The sequence below is a fragment of the Sciurus carolinensis genome, chromosome 5 (assembly GCF_902686445.1).
Source record: "Sciurus carolinensis chromosome 5, mSciCar1.2, whole genome shotgun sequence".
NCBI lineage: Eukaryota > Metazoa > Chordata > Mammalia > Rodentia > Sciuridae > Sciurus > Sciurus carolinensis.
The window spans coordinates 97671331-97679886 of NC_062217.1; the positions used below are offsets into that span (position 1 = coordinate 97671331).

Here is an 8556-nt window from a genome sequence, read left to right on the forward strand (position 1 = left end):
TATTATCTGTGATGCCTACTTTGCTAGCTTTAGGCACCATTAGTTTTATAAAACTTAACTGGGATTTGAAACATTTGGTAAGATGGTTATTACATTTGGGGGTAATTCTTTGTTATTAGTTTATTTTAGATGCAGGAAATATTGTGGTTCATTTTGACATTATTATACAAGTGTGGAGTAAAATTTACTGCATTTCAACCCTGGTACTTTTCCTTTCCCTTTGTTACTCCATCCCCTTGTTCCTTTTTCTTTAATGAAAGTTATATTTTTCATAGGTGTATTTTTTTTTAATGAGTGCCTTGTAGATATAAATTCACTGTGGTATATTCATCCATGTATGTAGCACAGTTTGATCAGATTCATTCTACTGTTCTTCAGTTTTCCCATGCCTCTTCTTTGGCCCTGAAACATTTTCCTCTACCTCACTGATCTCTCTTGTGTTATCATGAAATTTCCCTCCCTTGATGCTGCATACTTATTTTCATCTAGCTTCTGTATATCAGAGAAAATATTCAAACCTTGAATGTCTGGGTCTATCTTATCTCTTATCATGATGTTCTTCAGTTCCAGCCATTTATCAGCAAATTCCATTATTTTATTGTTAATGGCTGAGTAAAACTCCATTGTGTATATACACCACATTTTCTTCATGCGTTTCTCTGTTGAATGGCACCTAGGTTAGTTCCACAGTTTGACTATTGTGAATTTTTTTTTATTGTAACTATTGTTAAAAGCATTGATGTGCAATATCCCTACAGTATATAGATTTTAGGTCTTTGGCGGTAAATCAAGATGGGGGATAGTTGCATCATGGTAGAGTCATTCCTGATTCACTGAGGAATCTGCATATTTCTTTGCAAAGTGGTTGTACTAATTTGAAGTCCTACCAACAAAGAATAAGTGTACCTTTTCCTCCACATCCTTGTCAACATTTTTTAGCATTTATATTCTTGATAATTGCCTTTCTGACTATAAGGAGATGAAATCTGAGTGTATTTTGATTTCCCCAATAGCTAGGGATGTTGGACATTTTTTTCATATATTTGTTGACAACTATATTTCCTCTTTAGACAAGTATCTTTTTAATTCTTTTGCCCCTTTATTAATTGGATTGTTAGTGTTTTGATGTTAAATTTCTTGAGCTCTTTATATATTTTGGGCATTGATTCCATATATGAGAAACAGTTGGCAATGATCTCCCATTCTGTAGACTCTCTTCAAGCTCTTTTCTCATTTTGCATGAAGAACCTCTATAATTTGAAGTCATCCTTCTTACTGATTCTTTGTTTTATTTCTAATGCTTTAGTAGTCATTCTAAGGAAGTTGATGTATCTGCCAGTATTTTAGAGTGCTGAGCCTCATTTTCTTTCAGCTGTTAAAGATTTGATAGTCTAAGTCCTGGGTGTTTGATCCACTTTGGATTTACTTTTGTTCAGACTAAGAGATAGAGTTCAAGTTTTATTCTTCTACATATGGATATTCACTTTTCCCAGCATCATTTGTTTAAAAAAGCTTTTTCCTTTGTGTTGGATGTGTTTTGGCAACTTTGTAGAGTATCAGTTGAGAGTAGTTCTGTTTTCTATTCCATTTATCTTCATGTCTGTTTTGGTGTCAGTTACCCTGATGTTCTTGTTAGCTATGTAGGGTAAGTTGAGGTTCCATGTTGTGATGCCTCCAGCTTTGCTCTTCCTGCTCTGGAGTACTCCAGCTCTTCTTGGTCTCTTATTCTTTCAAATGAATTTTAGAACTGTCTTTCCTGGTTCTGTGAAGAATGTCATTGGTATTTTGACAAAATTGCATTAAATCTGTAATGCCTTTGGTAATGTGGCAATTTTGATAATATTCTGCCTGTTGACAACCTTGGAGGTCTTTCCATCTTCTAAGGTCTTCAATTATTTTCTTTAGCATTCTATTCTTTTCACTGTAGAGATCTTTCATGTCCTTGCTCAGATTTACTTGTAAAATTTTATTTAAGGTTATTGTGAATAGGATGACTTTGTTAAGTTAATGGTGTCTTTTTTGGAAAAAAAAAAGACTAGCATTTACAACTTGGAATGGATGTAAATTGTAATTTCTTCAACAGCAATGTCGATGGTTGTGCTGAAGTCCACAGCCACAGCCTGCTCTGCCAACTCCCAGTCATGGTTCAGAAGGTTTCAAAAACAGAGTCCAAAGATGCTCCCTTGATAAAAGATTTCTTATTAAAATTTTGTGTAAGTGACAATGTGACATCCATTTCAGTCTAACACAATGCAGAAAATGCTAAACTATCATATACAGGTATACGACCAGGGTGTCACTGTCACTACTTGGTCAGAGGAGGTGAAGTACAAGAGGAGGATGACTTTTCTAATCTGTTTCAGAAGATTCATCATTGGAGTAAAGGAAAGTCTTTTATATATGTTGTAATTGTATCTAGCTATTTTGCTACATTTGATTATCAGCTCTTCTGGTGCGGCTTTTGGAGTCTCTAAATAGGGAATAATGTCATCAATAAGCAGAAATAATTTGACTTTTCCTTTTCCTTTGTGCATTCCTGTACTTTTCCTTTCTTGTCTGATAGCTCTGACTAGAATTTCAAGGGCTATGTAGAATTGGAGTGATGAGACTGGATGTACTGGTCCTGTTCCAGATTTCAGAGAAACTGCTTTCAGTTTTTCTCCATTTAGTATGATACTGACTTCGGGGTTTTCATGCACTATATTGATAATATTGAGGGAAATTCCTTTTATTCCTAATTTCTCTAGTATTTTAAACCTAGTGGGTGCTGACCATTGTTCAATGCATTTTCTGTGTCTTTTGACATAATTCCATGATTGTGATTATTAACTCTATGTAGGTGTGAATTGAATTGATTGATTTACATATGTTGAACCTCTTTGCTGGGATTATGCCATTTTGATCATGGTATCTTTTCTTCTTGATGTGCTCTTAAAGGTAATTTGCCAATATTTTATTTTTGAATATATGTTCATTAGAGTTATTGCTCTGGAATTTTCCTTCCTTAATGCATCTTTGTCTGGTTTTAGAATCAGGATGATAATGACACTGGCTTCATAGAATGGGCTTTAGAGTGTTCCATCTTTTTCTATCTTATGGAATAATTTGAAGAGAATTGGCAAGAGTTCTTCTTTAAAGTTCTGGTGGAACTTGACTCAACATCCATCTGGTCCAGAGATTGGAAGGCTTTAAATAACTGCTTCAATTTTATTACTGCATACTGGTTTGTTTTCTGTATCTTCAAGGTTCAATTTGGGTAGGTCACTGGCCTTTAGTAATCTGTCAAGATTTTCAAGATTTTCTAGTTTGAGTATAAATGTTCAAAATATTTTCTAATGATTCTATGGATTTTTAAAATATTTCCCTTGCCTTCATACCATATTTTTTCTTCACAAAAGAAAGTGCAATTCCACTTAACAGAATTGTATAGTTTATGAACTTCCTACTTCATCATGTTGTTTGGAATATTAGTATAGTCAATGACATAGTAAACATCTGCTGTTTAATGTGTGACGTGTATCACAGTTTTTTGTTGGTACTGATGTTAAATGCTGACCCAACCATTCCTATATAGGTGACAGTGTTATAGATATCAAATTAGACACTGGACATTTACCTAAAAGCTGTGCATCTATTCTTAACATTAGTGTTATTCCTGGCTCCCCTCTTCCTCCAAGAGAAGTTGTAAAGTATTTGGGACAATCCAAATTCACTCTCCATAGAGAGATTCAGTGGGCTTGAACCTTTCTTTCCCTGGCCCTCGGGGTATCTGAGAAGGGCTATGGCATCCAAAGTGCCTAGGCTATGTGTTCACTAGAAGTGGGTAAAGTTGATCTCTTAGTACCATTTTTATTACTACTATATCCAAAACCAAATACTTGTAAAGAAAATAGGTTTATTTATCTCACAATTAAGGAGGCTCCAGATATCAGCTTAGCTCTGGTGAGAACTTCATGGCAGGGACATGAGAAAGAGAGAGAGAGAGATAGAGGGGGCTGGGAGGGATTGAGATTACATCACCAAACAAGAAGCCAAAGCAGGAGATCAGGGGTCATGATCCATCTTGTAGCAATTCACTCCTTCAAGATCTGACTGAGGGGTCCCCTGCGAACCAGCTTAATCCTTTCTGAGGTAGTACCCCAGTGATCTAGGGACCTCCCACTATTCCCACTCTTAAATGTTCCACTACTTACCAACATTGTCACAGCAGAGACCAAGATTCCAGCACATGAACCCTTAGGGGACACACTCAAATTATGTTCTAATTCCAATATTTGAAAAGAACTGGCAGAGAGGGAATAGCTCTTAGTCATGAAGTCAGAGTATGAAAACTTCTGCAGGTTTTTCAGAGAGCCAGTTACATGTTTACCTTTATCAAATTTGGCACTGGTGATTCTTCTTGTCACTCTGCTTTGTCTTGCATGCTTCGAGTGAGTGACCTGCTCTCACTGGGAAATGGCACAGCTTGGAATGGAAGTTGCTTGTACTGAATTCTGAGACCTCTCTCTCCTGACTTTTGATGTGCACCCAGGAGACTTGCAACACCCCTGGCCTTGGTGGTTAGTGACACATATGACCATGGATACACTGGCTCAGAGTGCATCACAGGACCAATGCTGCACTGGGTCATGTCCCCTTCTCATCTGGGACTGTTTGAGGGCTCCTTGCAAAAGAAGATGGATCTCCACCCCAAACTAGGCTCAGTTGTTGAGACTGATAATACTGCACACAAAGAACTAGAGGGCACAGAAGGTTTATTGCTCACTTAGTGAGGCTTTCTGGGGAAAGCAGTGAAGCACTCAGGCAGGTCCCCACATTTTTTAAGAGAACATAGAAAAGAGAGTGTCCTGGGATTTTATGGCATTTAGGTAATATGGTCATGGTGAGGGTCATGCACATGGACAAGGATGATCGCAAGTTGAAAGCCAGCTTCAGCAACTTAATGAGGCCCTAAGCAACTTGACAAGACCTGGTCTCATTGTTATTTTCTTCTCAACTCACATAAAGCAATTTTTTTTCCTCTAAAATAGAAATGACATCGTTCATTTTTTGTTTATTTTTAAGTAGTGCTTTTCTTTGTATTTCATATGTAGAAAAGATCATATTGTAGGATAGTTTTCATCTTTATGCATGATACATGCATCAGTTTAAAATAAATATAATAGAAAATGTTATGAAATAACCCTTATCCTTCCTGGTGGAAAGGGGATGCTTTGATGTCTGATGTTTAATTCATACTGCTATGTGAACACTACCTCCACCCCAGATGATTTATTGATTTTTGAGAGTAAGAGCTCAATTGAAAGGGAAAGTTCTATAAGGACAGAAGATGAAGGCTGCCATAACCAAATGTGTATCTTGCTGATTACTTTTGATGAAGGACTATTTTGCTGTGCTTGTTTTATTCCAGGAAGCTTGGCATAGCCAACTTCCTTGCAGCCTATTTCAAGGAGCAATGGAACCCAGATCATGAGAGATCCCCACCTGCCTTGTGCCAGCAAATGCTTACTGAAACATGATCATGACTCCCAGTTTTCTTTCTGGAAATTATAGGGTTTGGAAATGACTACAGTGGGACTTAGTGAGGTTCTGCTCTATTTAACCTGAGTTTTTCTGAATACAGCTTAAAAGCCATTAGTTCTTATTCTGAGTTCTTGACTAATGAGAATAATTGATTCCTGTCTTCTTTTTACATTACCTATTCAAGTATTTTTATCCATTAAGTTTTCCCTTTGATTTTATTTTATTTTTTTAAATTTATTTTTATTGTAAACAAGTGAGATACACATTGTTTCTCTGTACATGGAGTAAAGGCATACCATTTGTGTAATCATAAATTTACATAGGGTAATGCTGTTTAATTCATTCTGTTATTTTTCCCTTCCCCCCACCCCTTTTCCCTCTATATAGTCCCTCCTTTCTCCATTCTTGCCCCCTCCCACCCCCATTATGTTTCATCATCTGCTTACCAGCGAGATCATTCGTCCTTTGGTTTTTTGAGATTGGCTTATCTCACTTAGCATGATATTTTCCAATTTTATCCATTTGCCTGCAAATGCCATAATTTTATTATACTTTCCCAGCTTTCACCCATCAGCCAGGTGTAAAGGCTTCTGAACCATAAGCTCAGGTTAGTCAAAGCAATGACACCACTTCTTGTACCAAGTTTTTATTAGTCTGACCCAAATACCTGCCAAGACTCTCTTAGAGAAGGAGTTTATTTGGGGTTTATGGTTTCACAAGTATCAGTCCATAGACTGCTGATACCATTGCTCTGGGCTCAAGGTGAGGCAGCACCTCACCTCATGGGAGAAGGGACCAGAAGAAGAAAGCTGCTTAGCTCATATGATATCAGAAAAGAGAGGGAGAGAGAGAGAGGAAGAGACCTTAGGAAATGTATCCTTCCAGGGCATGGTCACAGTGATCCACCTCCTCCAGTCATGCCCCAAATTAGGATGAACTGGTCAAGGTACAGAGCAAGTTAAATTATTTTAGTTCTGAATGTTCCTGTATCAACAAGAGTTTTTTTGGAGAAATTCATATGCAATCCATAACAGATTGCTCTCTAATTGTCCAGTTCCTGGCTCCAGAGTGGTTTAACAAAGGAAGGTAATATTCCTTACTGCAGAAATCTGATTTAAAATAAAGGCAGACAGGAATGTAGATTGGACCTTTTAGTTTTTATCTCAAAGACATGATCACAGGCAAATTCTTTGCTCTTCCTAGTATTTAAACAATCTCTTGAAGGCCGTTGCTTCCTTAGAATATTCTATAGTATTTTATTATCAGAGTATTGCAAAATACAGGGAAAATTGTTATAATAGTTGTGGAACATTCTAATTTTATTCTTCATTACTCAAATGACTAATAATTTGAATAGTTCATGTACTTTTATTCATTTGTCTATGTTATTTAATGAAGTGTATTCAGACATTCCACCCTCTTTAAATTTGCTTGACTTATGATTTTGCTGGATGCATTCTTTATATGCTTTAGTTTAAAGTCCTTTATGAGCTGTGTTTTAAAAAGTCACACACTATGTGCATTTCTAGTGTGAAGAGCAGTTAACTTATATTTTGATAACTTAAAATTTATCATTTGTTCAATTATTGCTAACCTATAACCTGTCTGTTTTTTCTCTCTGTCAAGTTCTAAAAGTTTTATAATTTATACATTAGTTCTCTCATTGAAGTTGACATAATATTTATATATTCCATATGAAATATGGACAGAGCTTTTCTTTGCATACATCCCAGTGTTATTTGTTGACAAGATTTTCTTTTCCCTAATAAATTCCTTTTGAAAATTTTTTCAATAATCAATTGAACATAAAAATGTGGCTCTACTCTGGACTCTCAGTTGTTTTGCATTACATTGATTTGTGTACCTGTATAGCAATAGGGTCATTCTGATTAGTATAAATTGATAGTATATTGGGAAGTATAAGTCCTTTCTCTTTGTTCTAATTTTTCAAGTTTCTTCTAAATTTCTTGCATTTGCACAATGTCCACTTTAAAATTTGTTTGCAGTTTTCTGTATAAACTCCTCAGGATGTTATGTAGAAAAAGGGGATTGTCTAAATTCTGTTGAAGAATATGACTACCTTAGCAATATAAGAAGTGGATGCAGGTTTCTGTAGCAGGCCTGATGAAAACCTCAGTTCTGCCTTCTGCTTGGGCCACCTGGGGTGCTCTGCTGCAGGTGGTGGGCAAGCTGGGGTCAAGGACAGGTGATGACCCCCTGCCATGCAGAGGCCTTGAGCCCTGGAGTCTTCGCCTATTGGATGGCCAGGTGAGCCTCTCCCCACACCTGGATGACTGGATCACTGTGCCCTGTCAGAGCACTGACTCCCAAGTGTTGCCAGATATCCAGGCCCAGTCCTGACCCACTGAGGACTCTGTGTGATAAGGAGAGTGGCAGAGGTTGCCCAGGAGATTGGCCAACTTGAGCCTCCTGGTCCCCATAACTGGGCCTTGAGCAACCTGCCTGAGCCTACAACTGGGGCAAAGTCCTTAACCATCCTGGAAAGTAAGGAAAGCCCCAGTCCACAGTAGTTGGTCTTGGTTCTACCAAAGAGAGAAACAGTAGAGGAACATGCCACATTTGCCAATTGCAAATGTCTATCAACCTTTGGAAGATTTACTGTCCTGATTGTAGAAAGCAGGTATCCATAACATGTAAATGCTGCTCTGAACTTTTCCCTGAACCTTTTAAAATAAGAAGACAAGGAGAACAGGACTGTGAGGAGGAAGTCTCTTGTCAGACTGCTTATATGTAAACCATTCTTTTAATTAGAACTACTGTTTTGTGTGTGCATTTTATTCCTCTTTATTATATATGGTTGACAATGCTAAGATTTTGAAATATCTGGTCTTTCCAGGGGTCTAAAGTGACTGATATATGATATGTTAAAAAGAACATGTAGTAAAATATGACACATTTTATAAATTTCCATTGTTAAAATTCTTAAAAATTTTTTTTGTGGGGATGCAATAGCCAAATCCCCTATTGAGTAGTAAATATTTATGCTGGTTCTCCACAGTACCATATGGGTAT

At 37.1% G+C, this 8556-nt stretch overlaps 1 pseudogene; it reads left to right on the forward strand.

The window, feature by feature from the left end:
- The first annotated feature begins 7623 nt into the window (after nt 1-7623).
- The window catches only part of LOC124985663 (zinc finger protein 639-like), a 3933-nt pseudogene continuing 3000 nt past the window's right edge, over nt 7624-8556 (forward strand).